We start from the raw sequence: 20,000 nt of genomic DNA on the forward strand, positions 1-20,000 counted from the left end.
GCCATATCACAGCCTCCCTGGGTTCAGCTTGGCAGGGTAGGGGAATGACTCCTCTACCTGCTGGTGTAAGGGGAAGGGGATTGGGGCAGTAGCCTAAGCAGGAGAGGGGAAAATGTCAGCAGATGTCGAGTTGGAAATGGTGGTAAAAATTGGGTTATGAGATTTTCACCTGCTAATATTTTTCACTTTTTCTCGGTAACTGCTTAACCTAGAGGCAAGCGCTTGGTGTCAGAAGGTAGGGAAAGGACTCCTCTACCTGCTGAAGTAAGGGGAAAGTGTTGGGGATAATAGCCTAAGCAGAAGAGGGAAAAATGTTAGCAGATATCGAATTGAAAATGCTCACAAAAATTGGGTTACGAGATTTCCACCTGCTAATATTTTTCACCTTTTCTCTTTAACTGCTTAACGTAGAGGCAAGCGCTTGGTGTCAGCAGGTAGGGGAAGGACTCCTCTACCTGCTAATGTAAGGGGAAGGGGATGGGGACAGTAGCCTAAGGAGGAGAGGGGAAAATGTAAGCAGATATCGAGTTGAAAGTGGTCACAAAAATTGTGTTACAAGATTTTTACCTGCTAATATTTTTCACTTTTTCTCTATAACTGCTTAATCTAGATGCAAGCGCTTGGTGTCAGCAGGTAGGGGAAGGACTCCTCTACCTGCTGGTGTAAGGGGAAGGGGATTGGGGCAGTAGCCTAAGCAGGAGGGGGGAAAATGTCAGCAGATATCGAGATAAAAATCTTAACAAAAATTGGGTTACGAGATTTTGACCTGCTAATATTTTTCACTTTTTCTCTCTACCTGCTTAACCTAGAGGCAAGCGCTTGGTGTCAGCAGGTAGGGGAAGGACTCCTCTACCTGCTGGTGTAAGGGAAATGGCGTGGGGGCAGTAGCCTAAGCAGGAGAGGGAAAAATGTCAGCAGATATCGAGGTTAAAATCTTAACAAAAATTGGGTTACGAGATTTTCACATGCTAATATTTTTCTCTTTTTCTCTCTACCTGCTTAACCTAGAGGCAAGCGCTTGGTGTCAGCAGGTAGGGGAAGGAGTCCTCTGCCTGCTGGTGTAAGGGGAAAGGGATTGGGGCAGTAGCCTATGCAGGAGAGGGAAAAATGTCAGCAGATATCGAGGTAAAAATCTTAACAAAAATAGGGTTACGAGATTTTGACCTGCTAATATTTTTCACTTTTTCTCTCTACCTGCTTAACCTAGAGGCAAGCGCTTTGTCTCAGCAGGTAGGAGAAAGACTCCTCTATTCGCTAATGTAAGGGGAATGGCGTGGGGGCAGTAGCCTAAGCAGGAGAGGGGAAAATGTCAGCAGATGTCGAGTTGGAAATGGTGGTGAAAACTGGGTTACGAGATTTTGACCTGCTAATATTTCCCCCTTTTTCTCTCTACCTGCTAAAAGGAGAGCCAAGTGTTTTGTTTCAGCAGGTAGGGGAGGGACTCCTCTAACTGCTGGTGTAAGGGGAATGGCGTGGGGGTAGTAGCCTAAGCAGGAGAGGGAAAAATGTCAGCAGATATCGAGGTAAAAATCTTAACAAAAATTGGGTTACGAGATTTTTACCTACTAATATTTTTCACTTTTTCTCTCTACCTGCTTAACTTAGAGGCAGGTGCTTGGTGTCAGCAGGTAGGGGAAGGACTCCTCTACCTGCTGGTGTAAGGGGAAAGGGATGGGAGCAGTAGCTTAAGCAGGAGAGGGGAAAATGTCAGCAGATATCGAGGTAAGAATCTTAACAAAAATTGGGTTACGAGATTTTGACCTGCTAACATTTTTCACTTTTTCTCTCTACCTGCTTAACATAGAGGCAAGCGCTTGGTGTCAGCAGGTAGGGGAAGGACTCCTCTACCTAATGGTGTTAGGGGAATGGCGTGGGGGCAGTAGCCTAAGCAGGAGAGAGGAAAATGTCAGCAGATATCGAGGTAAAAATCTTAACAAAAATTGGGTTACGAGATTTTGACCTGCTAATATTTTTCACTTTTTCTCTCTAGCTGCTTAACCTACAGGCAGGTGCTTGGTGTCAGCAGGTAGGGGAAGGACTCCTCTACTTGTTGGTCAAAGCCAAAGGGGGTGGGGACAGTAGCCTAAGCAGGAGAGGGGAAAATGTCAGCAGATGTCGAGTTGGAAATGGTGGTAAAAATTGGGTTATGAGATTTTTAATTGCACATATTTTTCTCTTTTTCTCTTTAACTACTTAATGTAGAGGCAAGCGCTTCATGTCAGCAGGTAGGGGAAGGACTCCTCTACCTGCTGAAGTAAGGGGAAAGTGTTGGGGATAATAGCCTAAGCAGAAGAGGGAAAAATGTTAGCAGATATCGAATTGAAAATGCTCACAAAAACTGGGTTACGAGATTTCCACCTGCTAATATTTTTCACCTTTTCTCTTTAACTGCTTAACGTAGAGGCAAGCGCTTGGTGTCAGCAGGTAGGAGAAGGACTCTTCTACCTGCTAATGTAAGGGGAAGGGGATGGGGACAGTAGCCTAAGCAGGAGAGGGAAAAATGTAAGCAGATATCGAGTTGAAAGTGGTCACAAAAATTGTGTTACAAGATTTTTACCTGCTAATATTTTTCATTTTTTCTCTATAACTGCTTAATCTAGATGCAAGCGCTTGGTGTCAGCAGGTAGGGGAAGGACTCCTCTACCTGCTGGTGTAAGGGGAAGGGGATTGGGGCAGTAGCCTAAGCAGGAGAGGGGAAAATGTCAGCAGATATCGAGGTAAAAATCTTAACAAAAATTGGGTTACGAGATTTTGAATTGCTAATATTTTTCACTTTTCTCTCTACCTGCTTAACCTAGAGGCAAGCGCTTGGTGTCAGCAGGTAGGGGAAGGAATCCTCTACTTGACTTAAGAGGAAATGTGTGGGGATGGTAGCCTAGAAGAGGGAAAATGTCAGCAGATATCGAAGTGAAAATGTTCACAAAAATTGGGTTACGAGATTTTCACATGCTGATATTTTTCACGTTTTCTCTTTAACTGCTTAACGTAGAGGCAAACGCTTAATATCAGCAGGGAAGGGAAGGACTCCTCTACCTGCTGATATAAGGGAGGTTGGGGATAATAGCCTAAGCAGAAGAGGGAAAAATGTTAGCAGATATCGAATTGAAAATGGTCACAAAAATTGGGTTACGAGATTTTTACTTGCTAACATTTTTCACTTTTTCTTATTAACTGCTTAACGTAGAAGCAAGCGCTTAGTGTCAGCAGGTAGGGGCAGGATTCCTCTACCTGTTGTTTCAAAGGGAAGGGGGTGGGAATAATAGCCTAAGCAGGAGAGGGAAAAATGTCAGCAGATATCGAATTGAAAATGTTCACAAAAATTGGGTTACGAGATTTTTACCTGCTAATATTTTTCACTTTTTCTCTTTAACTGCCTAACGTAGAGGCAAGCGATTGGTGTCAGCAGGTAGGGGAAGGACTCTTCTACCTGCTGATCAAAGGGGAAAGAAATCGATGCAGGAGTGTAAGCAGGGGAGGGTAAAATGTTAGCAGGTGTCAAGATGAAAATGGTGGCCAAAATTGAGTTATAAGTGGGATACCTTCTTATATTTTTTTCCTTTACTCTCTACCTGCTTAACCTAAAGGCAAACGCTTGGTGTCAGCAGGTAGGGGAAGGACTCCTCTACCTGCTGACTAAAGGGGGAGGAGATGACCACAATACCCAAACCAGGAGAGGGAAAAATATTAGCAGATATCGAATTGAAAATGTTCACAAAAATTCGGTTACGAGAATTTGACCTGCTAACATTTTTCCCTTTATCTCATTAACTGCTTAACGTAAAGGCAAACGCTTAGTGTCAGCAGGTAGGGAAAGGCCTCCTCTACCTGCTGATGTAAGGGGAATGACGTGGGGGCAGTAGCCTAAGCAGGAGAGGGGAAAATGTCTGCAGATATCGAGGTAAAAATCTTAACAAAAATTGGGTTATGAGATTTTGACCTGCTTATATTTCCCCCTTTTTCTCTCTACCTGCTAAAAGGAGAGCCAAGTGCTTTGTCTCAGCAGGTAGGGGAAGGACTCCTCTACCTGCTGGTGTAAGAGGAAGGGGATTGGGACTGTACCCTAAGAAGGAGAAGGAAAAAAGTCAGCAGATATCGAATTGAAAATGGTCACAAAAATTCGGTTACGAGATTTTGACCTGCTAATATTTTTCCCTTTTTCTCTTTAACTGCTTAACCTAGAGGCAAACGCTTGATGTCAGCAGGTAGGGAAAGGACTCCTCTATCCGCTGATTTAGGCGGAAATGTGTGGGGACAGTAGCCTAAGCAGGAGAGGGGAAAATGTCAGCAGATATCGAATTGAAACTGGTCACAAACATTAGATTACAAGATTTTTACCTGCTAATATTTTTCACTTTTTCTCTGTAACTGCTTAACCTAGAGGCAAGCGCTTGGTGTCAGCAGGTAGGGAAAGGACTCCTCTACCTGCTGGTCAAAGGGGAATGGGGTGGGGGCAATAGCCTAAGCAGGAGAGGGAGAAATGTAAGCAGATATCGAGTTGGAAATGGTGGCAAAAATTGGGTTATGGGATTTTCACCTGCTTATATTTTTCGCTTTTTCTCTCTACCTGCTTAAAGGAGAGGCATGCGCTTAGTGTCAGCAGGTAGGGGAAGGCCTCCTCTACCTGCTGATAAAAGGGGAAGGGGGTGGGGGCAATAGCCTAAGCAGGAGAGGGAGAAATGTAAGCAGATGTCGAGTTGGAAATGGTGGCAAAAACTGGGTTATGGGATTTTCACCTGCTGATATTTTCCTCTTTTTCTCTCTACCTGCTTAAAGGAGAGGCATGCGCTTGGTGTGAGCGGGTAGGGAAAGGCCTCCTCTACCTGCTGATAAAAGGGGATAATAGCCTAAGCAGGATAGGGAGAAATGTAAGCAGATGTCGAGTTGGAAATGGCGGCAAAAATTGAGTTATGGGATTTATACCTGCTTATATTTTTCGCTTTTTCTCTCTACCTGCTTCAAGGAGAGGCATGCGCTTAGTGTCAGCAGGTAGGGAAAGGACTCCTCTACCTGGTGATAAAAGGGGAATGGGGTGGGGGCAATAGCCTAAGCAGGAGAGGGAGAAATGTAAGCAGATATCGAGTTGGAAATGGCGGAAAAAATTGGGTTATGGGATTTTCACCTGCTTATATTTTTCGCTTTTTCTCTCTACCTGCTTGAAGGAGAGGCATGCGCTTAGTGTCAGCAGGTAGGGGAAGGCCTCCTCTACCGGGTGATAAAAGGGGAAGAGAGTGGGGACAATAGCCTAAGCAGGAGAGGGAGAAATGTAAGCAGATGTCGAGTTGGAAACGGTTGCAAAAATTGGGTTATGAGATTTTCACCTGCTTATATTTTCCTCTTTTTCTCTCTACCTGCTTAAAGGAGAGGCATGCGCTTGGTGTGAGCGGGTAGGGAAAGGCCTCCTCTACCTGTTGGTCAAAGGGGAAGGGGGTGGGGGCAATAGCCTAAGCAGGAGAGGGAGAAATGTAAGCAGATATCGAGTTGGAAATGATGGCAAAAATTGGGTTATGGGATTTATACCTGCTTATATTTTTCGCTTTTTCTCTCTACCTGCTTAACGGAGAGGCATGCGTTTAGTGTCAGCAGGTAGGGGAAGGCCTCCTCTACCTGCTGATAAAAGGGGATAATAGCCTAAGCAGGATAGGGAGAAATGTAAGCAGATGTCGAGTTGGAAATGGCGGCAAAAATTGAGTTATGGGATTTATACCTGCTTATATTTTTCGCTTTTTCTCTCTACCTGCTTCAAGGAGAGGCATGCGCTTAGTGTCAGCAGGTAGGGAAAGGACTCCTCTACCTGGTGATAAAAGGGGAATGGGGTGGGGGCAATAGCCTAAGCAGGAGAGGGAGAAATGTAAGCAGATATCGAGTTGGAAATGGCGGAAAAAATTGGGTTATGGGATTTTCACCTGCTTATATTTTTCACTTTTTCTCTCTACCTGCTTAAAGGAGAGGCACACGCTTAGTGTCAGCAGGTAGGGGAAGGCCTCCTCTACCTGCTGATATAAGGGGAAGGGGATGGGTGCAATAGCCTAAGCAGGAGAGGGAGAAATGTAAGCAGATATCGAGTTGGAGATGGTGGCAAAAATTGAGTTATGCGATTTTCACCTGCTGATATTTTTCACTTTTTCTCTCTACCTGCTTAAAGGAGAGGCACGCGCTTAGTTTCAGCAGGTAGGGGAAGGCCTTCTCTACATGCTGGTCAAAGGGGAAGGGGAAGGGGACAATATCCTAAGAAGGAGAGGGAAAAAAGTAAGCAGATGTCCAAATCGACATCTGCTTACTTTTTTCCCTCTCCTGCTTATATCCCCGCACGGATCCCCTTTCCCTTAGGTGAGCTGGTAGAGGAGGTCTTCCCCTACCTGCTGACACTAATCGCTTACCTCTCCTTTAAGCAGGTAGAGAGAAAAACGGAAAAATATGAGCAGGTAAAAATCTCATCCGAATTTTTACCACCATTTCCAATTCGACATCTGCTTACATTTGTCCCTCTCCTGGTTACACCCCTGCACGGATCCCGTTCCCCTTTGGTCAGAAGATAGAGAAGTCCTTCCTCTACCTGCTGACACTAAGCGTTTACCTCTCCTTTAAGCAGGTATAGAGAAAAACGGGAAAATATGAGCAGGTGAAAATCTCATAACCGAATTTTTACCACCATTTTCATCTTGACATCTGCTTACATTTTTCCCTCTCCTGCTTACACCTCTGCAAGTATCCCCTTCCTCTTTGGTCAGCAGGTAGAGGAGTCCTTCCCCTACCTGCTGATACCAAGCGCTTACCCCTCCTTTAAGCAGGTAGAGAAAAAGACGGGAAAATATGAGCAGGTAAAAATCTCATAACCCAATTTTTACCACCACTTCCAAATCGACATCTGCTTACTTTTTTCCCTCTCCTGCTTAGGCTATTATCCCCACCCCCTTCCCCTTTGGTCAGCAGGTAGAGGAGGCCTTCCCCTACCTGCTGATACCAAGCGGTCACCTCTCCTTTAAGCAGATAGAGAGAAAAACGGAAAAATATGAGCAGGTAAAAATCTCATATCCGAATTTTTACCACCATTTTCAACTCGACATCTGCTTACATTTGTCCCTCTCCTGCTTACACCCCTGCACGGATCCCCTTTCCCTTTGGTCAGCTGGTAGAGGAGTCATTTCTCTACCTGCTGACACTAAGCGCTTACCTCTCCTTAAAGCAGGTATGGAGAAAAACGGAAAAATATGAGCAGGTAAAAATCTCATATCCGAATTTTTACCACCATTTTCAACTTGACATCTGCTTACATTTTTCCCTCTACTGCTTACACCCCTGCACGGATCCCCTTCCGCTTTGGTCAGCAAGTAGAGGAGTCTTTCCTCTACCTGCTGACACTAAGCGCTTACCTCTCCTTTAAGTAGGTAGAGAGAAAAACGGGAAAATATGAGCAGGTAAAAATCTCATAACCGAATTTTTACCACCATTTTCATCTTGACATCTGCTTACATTTTTCCCTCTCCTGCTTACACCCCTGCACGGATCCCCTTCCCCTTTGGTCAGCAGATAGAGAAGTCCTTCCCCTATCTGCTGACATCAAGCGCTCCCCTTCCCTTTTAGCAGGTATAGAGAAAAACGGGAAAATATGAGCAGGTAAAAATCTCGTAACCCAATTTTTACCACCATTTTCAACTCGACATCTGCTTACTTTTTCCCTCTCCTGCTTACACCCCTGCAAGGATCTCATTCCGCTTTGGTCAGCAGGTAGAGGAGTCTTTCCTCTACCTGCTGACACTAAGCGCTTACCTCTCCTTTAAGCAGGTAGAGAGAAAAACGGGAAAATATGAGCAGGTAAAAATCTCGTAACCCAATTTTTACCACCATTTTCAACTTGACATCTGCTTACTTTTTCCCTCTCCTGCTTACACCCCTTCACAGATCCCCTTCCCCTTAGGTCAGCAGGTAGAGGAGGTATTCCCCTACCTGCTGACACTAAGCGCTTATCTCTCCTTTAAGCAGATGTGTTGGGACCCAGAACATGGACAAACAGAAGACGACCACAGCAGCACAGTTAATTAATAGTGACCCCAATCAGAGGCAAACACCGAGTGGAGACATGGAGACAGGAATTGTAAATATGACAGGAGAGGGAAGGAAAGCAATTAGTGAGATATACAAAGTTGTAAACATCTGATAAGCACTAACACCACTGAGAGGTTATGGAAAATACCCAGACCCACATACAGAAAGCAGATACCCAGTAGGCGTGGCCAGGAAGTGTGGATACCCATTCCAGAGGACTCTAGCGTGTCACGTGCGGTGTGACGGAATGCTATCAGCGAATGACTGAGAAGAGAAGTCACTGTGGGAGTGTCTTAAGAGTGACTCACAAATAGCAGGAGAAGTGAACAATACAACACAATGATGAGGCGATGGTTGTTGGCAGGAAGTGTTGGCTGCTGGTTATGTAGGAAATGAAGGTGCGTCAAAGATGTAGTTCCGCCTCAAGCAAGGAAGAATGTGGCGGGATATTCTTCTCCAGCAGGACATTGGGAATTTACTTCCCTCCCCTTTGGCCTTAAAACAGCCCTGTCCTGCTTCCAGAAAATAATAAACACTGTCCTTACAGGACTATTAAGCAACAAGGTTCAGGTGTACCTTGATGACATAATTATCCTGGGCGATATATTTTCTAATCACGCAGATAACTTAGAACAAATTCTGGATCGCTTAAAGGAAGCCAAACTGACTCTTAAGATGGAAAAGTGTAACTTTTTAAGGACAAAGTAGATTACCTGGGCCATGTCATCAGCTCAGAGGGAACAAGACCTCAGTCCAGCAAGCTGGAGGCCATACAAAACGTCCTGGCCCCCCAAACTGTTCATGATGTACAGCCATTTCTTGGACTGACTAATTATTATCGCAAATTTATTGCAAATTATTCACAAATCATTGCTCCTCTTCTAAAGATTAACAAAGGGAAGAAAGGTACTCAAGAAAAAAGATAAAGCTCCATGCACTCATATGGACGGAGGAAGCAAACATTGCGTTCTCAACCCTTAAGGACAGAACGCTTGGCACAGTCACTCTAAAATTCCCTGACTTTAACAAACCTTTGGTGCTCACTACTGACGCGTCAGCTACAGTATTGGAGTATTGCAACAACAGGATAATGATAATAAACTAAGACCTGTATCCTTTTTTAGTAGGAAATTGAACACAGCAGAACAGCGGTACAGTACAGTTGAATGAGAGGCTTTAGCGGTAATTCATGGGTACACGTAAACCGCCCATTAATACTGGGCTACCCTGTTGAGATCCACACGGATCACAGACCTTTAGTCTGGTTGTTACAGGTAGCTAGTCCCAACGGCAGGATAGCTAGATGGCAGACTCTCATGAGTGAGTATGGTTTCAAAATCAATCATTTGCCTGGCAAGGAAAATATAGTAGCAGATCTTTTATCAAGGATGAAGGCTCACAGGACACTGAGATTGAATTAGAAGGACACGCGCGATAATGTTTGTGGATGGGGAACAACAAAAACCGTGGAACACGTGGATAATGAGGGGCAAGGCATTGCACTAGTGCAGAAAAAGAAACAGGCGCCGAAAGATGAGAAAATAAATTACATGATATGTATGGACCTGAACAGTGAGTGTATTGGCCACACACTTGACTGGAGTATTCAGGAGATTAGTGAGCTGCATGATGAGCAGCCAGCATATAAGTATGCTAAAAGAAGGAAGCCCCATCAATGAAAACTGAGCAAAGACTCAGAGAAAAAAGGCATAATGTGAGATGCCGCCCCTGTTAGAGGTACAGGTGGAAAATGTGTTATATTGTGTTGAAGACGCCCCTGTTAGAGGTACAGGTGGAAAATGTGTTATATTGTGTTGAAGACGCCCCTGTTAGAGGTACAGGTGGAAAATGTGTTATATTGTGTTGAAGGCGCCCCTGTTAGAGGTACAGGTGGAAAATGTTATATTGTGTTGAAGGCGCCCCTGTTAGAGGTACAGGTGGAAAATGTGTTATATTGTGTTGAAGACGCCCCTGTTAGAGGTACAGGTGGAAAATGTTATATTGTGTTGAAGGCGCCCCTGTTAGAGGTACAGGTGGAAAATGTGTTATATTGTGTTGAAGACGCCCTGTTAGAGGTACAGGTGGAATATGTTATATTGTGTTGACGGCGCCCCTGTTAGAGTTTCAGGTGGAAAATTTGTTATATTGTGTTGAAGACGCCCCTGTTAGAGGTACAGGTGGAAAATGTTATATTGTGTTGAAGGCGCCCCTGTTAGAGGTACAGGTGGAAAATGTGTTATATTGTGTTGAAGACGCCCCTGTTAGAGGTACAGGTGGAAAATGTTATATTGTGTTTAAGACGCCCCAGAGGTACAGGTGGAAAATGTGTTATATTGTGTTGAAGGCGCCCCTGTTAGAGGTACAGGTGGAAAATGTTATATTGTGTTGAAGGCGCCCCTGTTAGAGGTACAGGTGGAAAATGTTATATTGTGTTGAAGACGCCCCTGTTAGAGGTACAGGTGGAAAATGTGTTATATTGTGTTGAAGACGCCCCTGTTAGAGGTACAGGTGGAAAATGTTATATTGTGTTGAAGGCGCCTTAGAGGTACAGGTGGAAAATGTTATATTGTGTTGAAGACGCCCCTGTTAGAGGTACCGGTGGAAAATGTTATATTGTGTTGAAGGCGCCCCTGTTAGAGGTACAGGTGGAAAATGTTATATTGTGTTGAAGGCGCCCCTGTTAGAGGTACAGGTGGAAAATGTTATATTGTGTTGAAGGCGCCCCTGTTAGAGGTACAGGTGGAAATGTGTTATATTGTGTTGAAGGCGCCCGTGTTAGAGGTACAGGTGGAAAATGTTATATTGTGTTGAAGACGCCCCTGTTAGAGGTACAGGTGGAAAATGTTATCTTGTGTTGAAGACGCCCTGTTAGAGGTACAGGTGGAAAATGTGTTATATTGTGTTGAAGACGCCCTGTTAGAGTACAGGTGGAAAATGTTATATTGTGTTGAAGACGCCCTGTTAGAGGTACAGGTGGATAATGTGTTATATTGTGTTGAAGTCGCCCCTGTTAGAGGTACAGGTGGAAAATGTGTTATATTGTGTTGAAGACGCCCCTGTTAGAGGTACAGGTGGAAAATGTTATATTGTGTTGAAGGCGCCCCTGTTAGAGGTACAGGTGGAAAATGTGTTATATTGTGTTGAAGACGCCCCTGTTAGAGGTACAGGTGGAAAATGTTATATAGTGTTGTAGTCCCCCCGGGTTGAGGTACAGGTGGAAAATGGGTTAGATTGTGTTGAAGACGCCCTGTTAGAGGTACAGGTGGAAAATGTTATATTGTGTTGAAGGCGCCCTGTTAGAGGTACAGGTGGAAAATGTGTTATATTGTGTTGAAGGCGCCCTGTTAGAGGTACAGGTGGAAAATGTTATATTGTGTTGAAGGCGCCCCTGTTAGAGGTACAGGTGGAAAATGTGTTATATTGTGTTGAAGACGCCCCTGTTAGAGGTACAGGTGGAAAATGTGTTATATTGTGTTGAAGGCGCCCCTGTTAGAGGTACAGGTGGAAAATGTTATATTGTGTTGAAGACGCCCCTGTTAGAGGTACAGGTGGAAAATGTGTTATATTGTGTTGAAGACGCCCCTGTTAGAGGTACAGGTGGAAAATGTTATATTGTGTTGAAGGCGCCCCTGTTAGAGGTACAGGTGGAAAATGTGTTATATTGTGTTGAAGACGCCCCTGTTAGAGGTACAGGTGGAAAATGTTATATTGTGTTGAAGACGCCCCTGTTAGAGGTACAGGTGGAAAATGTTATATTGTGTTTAAGACGCCCCTGTTAGAGGTACAGGTGGAAAATGTTATATTGTGTTGAAGGCGCCCCTGTTAGAGGTACAGGTGGAAAATGTGTTATATTGTGTTGAAGGCGCCCCTGTTAGAGGTACAGGTGGAAAATGTTATATTGTGTTGAAGACGCCCCTGTTAGAGGTACAGGTGGAAAATGTTATATTGTGTTGAAGGCGCCCCTGTTAGAGGTACAGGTGGAAAATGTTATATTGTGTTGAAGACGCCCCTGTTAGAGGTTCAGGTGGCAAATGTGTTATATTGTGTTGAAGGCGCCCCTGTTAGAGGTACAGGTGGAAAATGTTATATTGTGTTGAAGACGCCCTGTTAGAGTACAGGTGGAAAATGTTATATTGTGTTGAAGGCGCCCCTGTTAGAGGTACAGGTGGAAAATGTTATATTGTGTTGAAGACGCCCCTGTTAGAGGTACAGGTGGAAAATGTGTTATATTGTGTTGAAGACGCCCCTGTTAGAGGTACAGGTGGAAAATGTTATATTGTGTTGAAGACGCCCCTGTTAGAGGTACAGGTGGAAAATGTGTTATATTGTGTTGAAGACGCCCCTGTTAGAGGTACAGGTGGAAAATGTTATATTGTGTTGAAGACGCCCCTGTTAGAGGTACAGGTGGAAAATGTGTTATATTGTGTTGAAGATGGGCATAATGTGAGATGCCGCCCCTGTCAGAGTTACAGGTGGAAATGAATGATGTGTTTTAGTGAGTCCGTACGGAGAAGCCACTAAGGTGGTGATTCTACCCCTCAAGTATTTCCAAGGCGATAACTCTGGCTCATTCGTCGCCACTGCAGGGCACGGAGGAACCAAAGTTACGTTATGTCGGTGTAGAAAGTTCGCTTTCTGGCCTGGAATGAAACGGGATGTAGAGAATTATGTAAGGAAGTGCGTCATGGTAGTCGTTTTAAAAGTGAGTTGGGAACTTGCACCCTGCTCCTTGGCGGCAATATCCAGACGTCACCGCTCCTTTTGGAAGAATACACATGGACCTTGTGGGTCCCATGGGTGTATCGGACAATGGGGTTCGATACGTAATGCCCATAGTTGATGTTTTTAAAAGGTATTTGATTATAGTACCCTTACGGAGTAAGGAAGCCCGCGAAATGGCAAGGGCGTTGTACGTGGATGTTGTTTGTGTACACGGTGTTCCTCAGACAGTTGTTACAGATCAAGGTTCAGAGTTCGTTAATTCCGTGATGCAGGAGATAAATTGGAAGCTGCCTGTGCCACACGCGAATAACGGCTTACCATACAAGTGGGAATGGAATAATAAAGCGCGCAGATTATACTGTTGTTAACATTTTGAGGAGAACTGTTCTAGGAAGTGTGTCCGTTTGGGAGATAATGTTACTTAGTTACAGTCACCCTGGGCTATAATGCTGCGTATCATCGCACCATAAAGGAGTCCCCATTTTATCGAGAGAGACAGAGAGAGAGGATTTTTAGAGATCCTCCTGTACCCAACACTATGTTAGAAAAACTTTCAGCAGCCCTGGTATGATACTGACTCCTACAAAGAGGAAATGGCTGTAATGCAAGGAAAGTTTATGATATTTACTCCTACAAAGAGGAAATGGTTGTAATGCAAGGAAAGTTTATGATATTTACTCCTACAAAGAGGAAATGGCTGTAATGCAAGGAACGTTTATGATATTTACTCCTACAAAGAGGAAATGGTTGTAATTGCAAATAAAGTTTATGATAGATGCCAGGATTACATTGAAAAATGTAGAGAAGAAATAGAAAAGTAATAGAAAGCTTCAAAATCAAAACTATCAACATTGGAGACAGTGTTCCTCAAACAAGACCACAAAGAAAAGTAAATAAAAAGTTGTAGCTTATTTTTGCTGGACCCAACAGGGTAACAGAGAAGATCAGTGATGTAATGGTAAAAATTAGGAACCTCAGGACTAGTAAGGTTTCAACGGTCCCCACAGATATAGTAAAAGTCCTTCATGAAGATTGCATCGACGTGCAGCAATGTCCAACGATTAGGCGAGCATACCCTTTAAATCCAGAGACAGACACTGATCTATTCTTTGCATTGCTCAACCCTGAAATCGCTGAGAAAAATACTACCGAAAATAATGACTCGTAGCGGAGAGGTGACTGCTACTCATGACACATTAAATAATGTTCGTTCTACAACAGCAATAAACAGCTGATGCACAGGCCCTACCTTCTCAGGTCACTCCCAAACTTTCAGAGCCACCTCGGCATAGATAAAGCCTTCGCTCTTGCACGGTACAAGAGTTGCCTAATGTAATGTCAAAGCCAATACAATATAAAACAGGAATAATGCATAAGGATGAAAATGCAATAATTGAGCGGAAATATGACGAAATAAACCACAGATTGATTTGACTCTTTCGGTGTACGACTCAATGACACAACAGGAGTCCCCAACACGTGCTGGCCAAAGTTTCACACCAACATACTATCTATATTATGGTCCTCACAGACAGAGACTATAGTACCGTTTAGCCTCACAGACGATGTTTTAGCTGCATTATATAAAGCACGGAATTTAACTGCTTCTTTAGCTTGAGATGTTATTCAAATGTCACCCGAGTATCAAGCTGTAAAAGCAATAAAATACACACTCTTTAATTTTGAAAAAGACTTCAGTTCATTGTTGCATCATCTCAGAAAAGTTTTAGGTTCTCGCCTCCAGCAGACCTGCTACTCACTCAGCCGAGGATGGCTGTTGTGATCTTAATCGTGAGCAGAAATTCGAGAATCTAAGGGAAACCGACTGTATTGTCCTGGAGATTATAATGTAGGAGATGTGAAGTAGGACTGTGATTATTTGTTTGCGATGTAAAGCAAAGGTAAAACCACTGGTGTGGTATAACTGGGTGCTTCCGTGACTTGTAGCAGATTATACTACAGGAATGTGTTATTAGGATTTTGTGAAGAGTACATAATGATTGTGATGTAAGCAGAGAGATACAAACCACTGCTTCTGGAACGACGAGTGTTATTATTATTGGCAACAACTGAGCACATATTGCAGTATTATGTTTAAGACATGTCGTTTGTCATATGTTGCATCCATCCATGCCAGCGTTATGATCGTCTGAGCAAAGAATATTGCATAAGGCAATTACTTTCATTTAATTTTAAATAAATGTATATTTTCTTTTTCCCTTGTTTATCCCCGAGCACCAATAACAACTTATGCCGGATCACGCTACCAGGGACACGAGACGGTGAGATCATTTATGGAGTAATTAATGAGTGATAAAAGAGTTGATTTAATACAAGAAAAGAAGGGTCTAAAAAAAGGAGGAAGAGCTGGAGGAAAGTGGAGGAAAACTGAGTCAAGCTTGGAGGAGGAAATGAACGAAACCACCAAGATTATGCCGGAGAAATACACAGACCTTGATAAAAGTGGAGATAACAGGGAAACCAAGAGGAGGAGGAGGAAGCGGAAGACAGGAGGAGGAAGAGGGAAGATTAAGCTATTTTTTGGTATAGGAGGAAAGGAGGAAGAGGTGGAGGAAGGAGGAGAAAACGGAGGAAGCATGGAGAGAATAAGTGAGGGAAATGACCTGTTCTTGAGGCAGCCCCTGACCTGATGAAGCCTGGGGCCTGAGCATACACAGGGGGTGCGTTGCTTCACTCACCCACCGCCTCCATGTGACCCCCCCCAAGCCATGAGGTGCGTGGGTGTCCCCCTGGTGGTCTCCTGGGCTCACTGGAGGGCTGAGTCTGGTCTCATCTCGGCTCCTTCCCTGCAAGAACCATCACAGAGTTAGTGTGTGTGTGTGTGTGTGTGTGTGTGTGTGTGTGTGTCAACTCTAACTGGCAATATCTCAGAATCCACAACAGTTAGGAACACAAGATTCTAACACAAGATGCTCCTAACACTCACCTACAACACCTATAACTGGCAGTGCTCACAACCTTATAGTTCAGGAGAAATTTGCACTTAACTAAAAACTTTCCAACATAAATATCTGTACTGCCTCCCTCCTCCTCCTCCCTTCCTTATATAAGTTAAAGTAAGTGTAGAAATCTTACTTATTAACATTCCTATGCTACTTAACACTTATAAGACCAATGTTATCGCGATGGAGTCTGAAAAATATAGTTTATAATCTTTGACCCGGAAATTTACAGCCTAAGGAGAGACAAAGTTGTGTGATACTCAATTAAGTCAACTTCTGTGAACACCCCTGTAAACACTCCTGTAAACACCCCTGTGAACACCCCTGTAAACACTCCTGTAAACACCCCTGTAAACACTCCTGTAAACACCCCTGTAAACACTCCTGTAAACACCCCTGTGAACACCCCTGTAAACACTCCTGTAAACACCCCTGTAAACACTCCTGTAAACACCCCTGTGAACACCCCTGTAAACACCCCTGTGAACACCCCTGTAAACACTCCTGTAAACACCCCTGTAAACACCCCTGTGAACACCCCTGTAAACACTCCTGTAAACACCCCTGTAAACACCCCTGTGAACACCCCTGTAAACACCCCTGTGAACACCCCTGTAAACACTCCTGTAAACACCCCTGTGAACACCCCTGTAAACACCCCTGTAAACACCCCTGTAAACACCCCTGTAAACACCCCTGTAAACACCCCTGTAAACACCCCTGTGAACACCCCTGTAAACACTCCTGTAAACACCCCTGTAAACACTCCTGTAAACACCCCTGTGAACACCCCTGTAAACACTCCTGTAAACACCCCTGTGAACACCCCTGTAAACACTCCTGTAAACACTTCTGTAAACACTCCTGTAAACACCCCTGTAAACACCCCTGTGAACACCCCTGTAAACACTCCTGTAAACACCCCTGTGAACACTCCTGTAAACACTCCTGTAAACACTTCTGTAAACACCCCTGTGAACACCCCTGTAAACACTCCTGTAAACACCCCTGTGAACACTCCTGTAAACACCCCTGTAAACACCCCTGTGAACACCCCTGTAAACACTCCTGTAAACACTTCTGTAAACACTCCTGTAAACACCCCTGTGAACACCCCTGTAAACACTCCTGTAAACACCCCTGTGAACACCCCTGTAAACACTCCTGTAAACACCCCTGTAAACACTCCTGTAAACACTCCTGTAAACACCCCTGTGAACACCCCTGTAAACACTCCTGTAAACACCCCTGTAAACACTCCTGTAAACACTCCTGTGAACACCCCTGTGAACACCCCTGTGAACACTCCTGTAAACACTCCTGTAATCACTTCTGTAAACACCCCTGTGAACACTCCTGTAAACACCCCTGTAAACACCCCTGTGAACACCCCTGTAAACACCCCTGTGAACACCCCTGTAAACACCCCTGTAAACACCCCTGTAAACACCCCTGTAAACACGCCTGTAAACACTCCTGTGAACACGCCTGTGAACACTCCTGTAACCCCTGTAAACACCCCTGTGAACACGCCTGTAAACACCCCTGTAAACACTCCTGTAAACACTCCTGTAAACACTCCTGTAAACACTCCTGTGAACACCCCTGTAAACACTCCTGTAAACACTCCTGTGAACACCCCTGTGAACACCCCTGTGAACACCCCTGTGAACACACCTGTAAACACTCCTGTAAACACCCCTGTGAACACCCCTGTAAACACTTCTGTAAACACTCCTGTAAACACCCCTGTTAACACCCCTGTAAACACTCCTGTAAACACCCCTGTAAACACCCCTGTGAACACCCCTGTAAACACTCCTGTAAACACCCCTGTAAACACTCCTGTAAACACCCCTGTGAACACCCCTGTAAACACTCCTGTAAACACCCCTGTAAACACTCCTGTAAACACTCCTGTAAACACCCCTGTGAACACCCCTGTAAACACTCCTGTAAACACCCCTGTAAACACCCCTGTGAACACTCCTGAACAATCCTGTAAACACTCCTGTAAACACCCCTGAACACTCCTGTAAACACTCCTGTAAACACGCCTGTAAACACCCCTGTCAACAAACCTGTAAACACTCCTGTAAACACCCCTGTAAACCCCTGTGAACACTCCTGTAAACACTCTGTAAACACCCCTGTGAACACCCCTGTGAACACCCCTGTCAACACCCCAGTGAACACCCTGTAAACACCCCTGTTAACACTCCTGTGAACACTCCTGTAAACACTCCTGTAAACACCCCTGTGAACACCCCTGTAAACACTCCTGTAAACACCCCTGTGAACACCCCTGTAAACACTCCTGTAAACACTCCTGTAAACACCCCTGTAAACACCCCTGTGAACACCCCTGTAAACACACCTGTGAACACCCCTGTGAACACCCCTGTGAACACCCCTGTGAACACCATTGTGAACAACCCTGTGAACACCCCTGTGAACACCCCTGTAAACACCCCTGTAAACACTCCTGTAAACACCCCTGTGAACACCCCTGTAAACACCCCTGTGAACACCCCTGTAAACACCCCTGTAAACACCCCTGTAAACACCCCTGTGAACACCCCTGTAAACACCCCTGTGAACACCCCTGTAAACACCCCTGTGAACACCCCTGTAAACACCCCTGTAAACACCCCTGTGAACACCCCTGTGAACACCCCTGTGAACACCCCTGTAAACACTCCTGTGAACACCCCTGTAAACACCCCTGTAAACACCCCTGTGAACACCCCTGTAAACACCCCTGTAAACACCCCTGTGAACACCCCTGTGAACACCCCTGTGAACACCCCTGTGAACACCCCTGTAAACACCCCTGTGAACACCCCTGTGAACACCCCTGTGAACACCCCTGTAAACACCCCTGTAAACACCCCTGTGAACACCCCTGTAAACACCCCTGTGAACACCCCTGTAAACACCCCTGTGAACACCCCTGTGAACACCCCTGTGAACACCCCTGTGAACACCCCTGTAAACACTCCTGTAAACACCCCTGTGAACACCCCTGTGAACACCCCAGAACACCCTGTAAACACCCCTGTGAACACTCCTGTAAACACTCCTGTAAACACCCCTGTAAACACTCCTGTAAACACCCCTGTGAACACCCCTGTGAACACCCCTGTAAACACCCCTGTGAACACCCCTGTAAACACCCCTGTGAACACCCCTGTAAACACCCCTGTGAACACCCCTGTGAACACCCCTGTAAACACCCCTGTGAACACCCCTGTGAACACCCCTGTGAACACCCCTGTGAACACCCCTGTGAACACCCCTGTGAACACACCCCAGAACACCCCTGTGAACACCCCTGTGAACACCCCTGTGAACACCCCTGTGAACACCCCTGTGAACACCCCTGTAAACACCCCTGTGAACACCCCTGTAAACACCCCTGTGAACACCCCTGTAAACACCCCTGTGAACACCCCTGTAAACACCCCTGTGAACACCCCTGTGAACACCCCTGTAAACACCTTTGTGAACACCCCTGTAAACACCCCTGTGAACACCCCTGTAAACACCTTTGTGAACACCCCTGTGAACACCCCTGTGAACACCCCTGTAAACACCCCTGTGAACACCCCTGTAAACACCTTTGTGAACACCCCTGTGAACACCCCTGTGAACACCCCTGTAAACACCTTTGTGAACACCCCTGTGAACACCCCTGTAAACACCCCTGTGAACACCCCTGTGAACACCCCTGTGAACACCCCTGTAAACACCTTTGTGAACACCCCTGTGAACACCCCTGTGAACACCCCTGTGAACACCCCTGTGAACACCCCTGTGAACACCCCTGTGAACACCCCTGTGAACACCCCTGTAAACACCCCTGTTAACACCCCTGTTAACACCCCTGTTAACACCCCTGTGAACACCCCTGTAAACACCTGTGTTAACACCCCTGTGAACACCCCTGTAAACACCCCTCAGAACACCACAGTGAACACCCCTGTGATCACCCCTGTTAACACCCCTGTGAACACCCCTGTGAACACCCCTGTGAACACCCCTGTGAACACCCCTGTAAAAACCCCTGTAAACACTCCTGTAAACACCCCTGTGAACACCCCTGTAAACACTCCTGTGAACGCTCCTGTAAACACCCCTGTGAACACTTCTGTAAACACCCCTGTGAACACCCCTGTAAACACCCCTGTGAACACTCCTGTAAACACCCCTGTGAACACCCCTGTAAACACTCCTGTGAACACTCCTGTAAACACCCCTGTGAACACTCCT

General features: G+C 45.2%; 1 protein-coding gene and 1 long non-coding RNA gene across 6 annotated transcripts in view; one reads left to right on the top strand and one right to left on the bottom strand.

The window, feature by feature from the left end:
* The window catches only part of LOC126991092 (uncharacterized), a 42,472-nt gene that overhangs the window by 16,376 nt on the left and 6,096 nt on the right, over nt 1–20,000 (bottom strand). For 4 of the 5 annotated variants that reach the window (XR_007745155.1, XR_007745151.1, XR_007745152.1 and 1 more), the window contains one exon: nt 15,465–15,572. The gene's annotated coding sequence lies outside the window, so the exon portion shown is untranslated. Of the gene's footprint in view, nt 1–15,464; nt 15,745–20,000 lie in introns of all 5 variants that reach the window. The other variant, XR_007745149.1, reaches the window with a different exon arrangement.
* LOC126991095 (uncharacterized) lies at nt 11,947–13,513 on the top strand. The gene is made up of 3 exons (XR_007745159.1): nt 11,947–11,967; nt 12,299–12,345; nt 12,395–13,513. It is a non-coding gene; the product is annotated as an uncharacterized LOC126991095 (long non-coding RNA).

This window comes from Eriocheir sinensis, unplaced genomic scaffold, assembly GCF_024679095.1.
Source record: "Eriocheir sinensis breed Jianghai 21 unplaced genomic scaffold, ASM2467909v1 Scaffold24, whole genome shotgun sequence".
Taxonomy (NCBI): Eukaryota; Metazoa; Arthropoda; class Malacostraca; order Decapoda; family Varunidae; genus Eriocheir; species Eriocheir sinensis.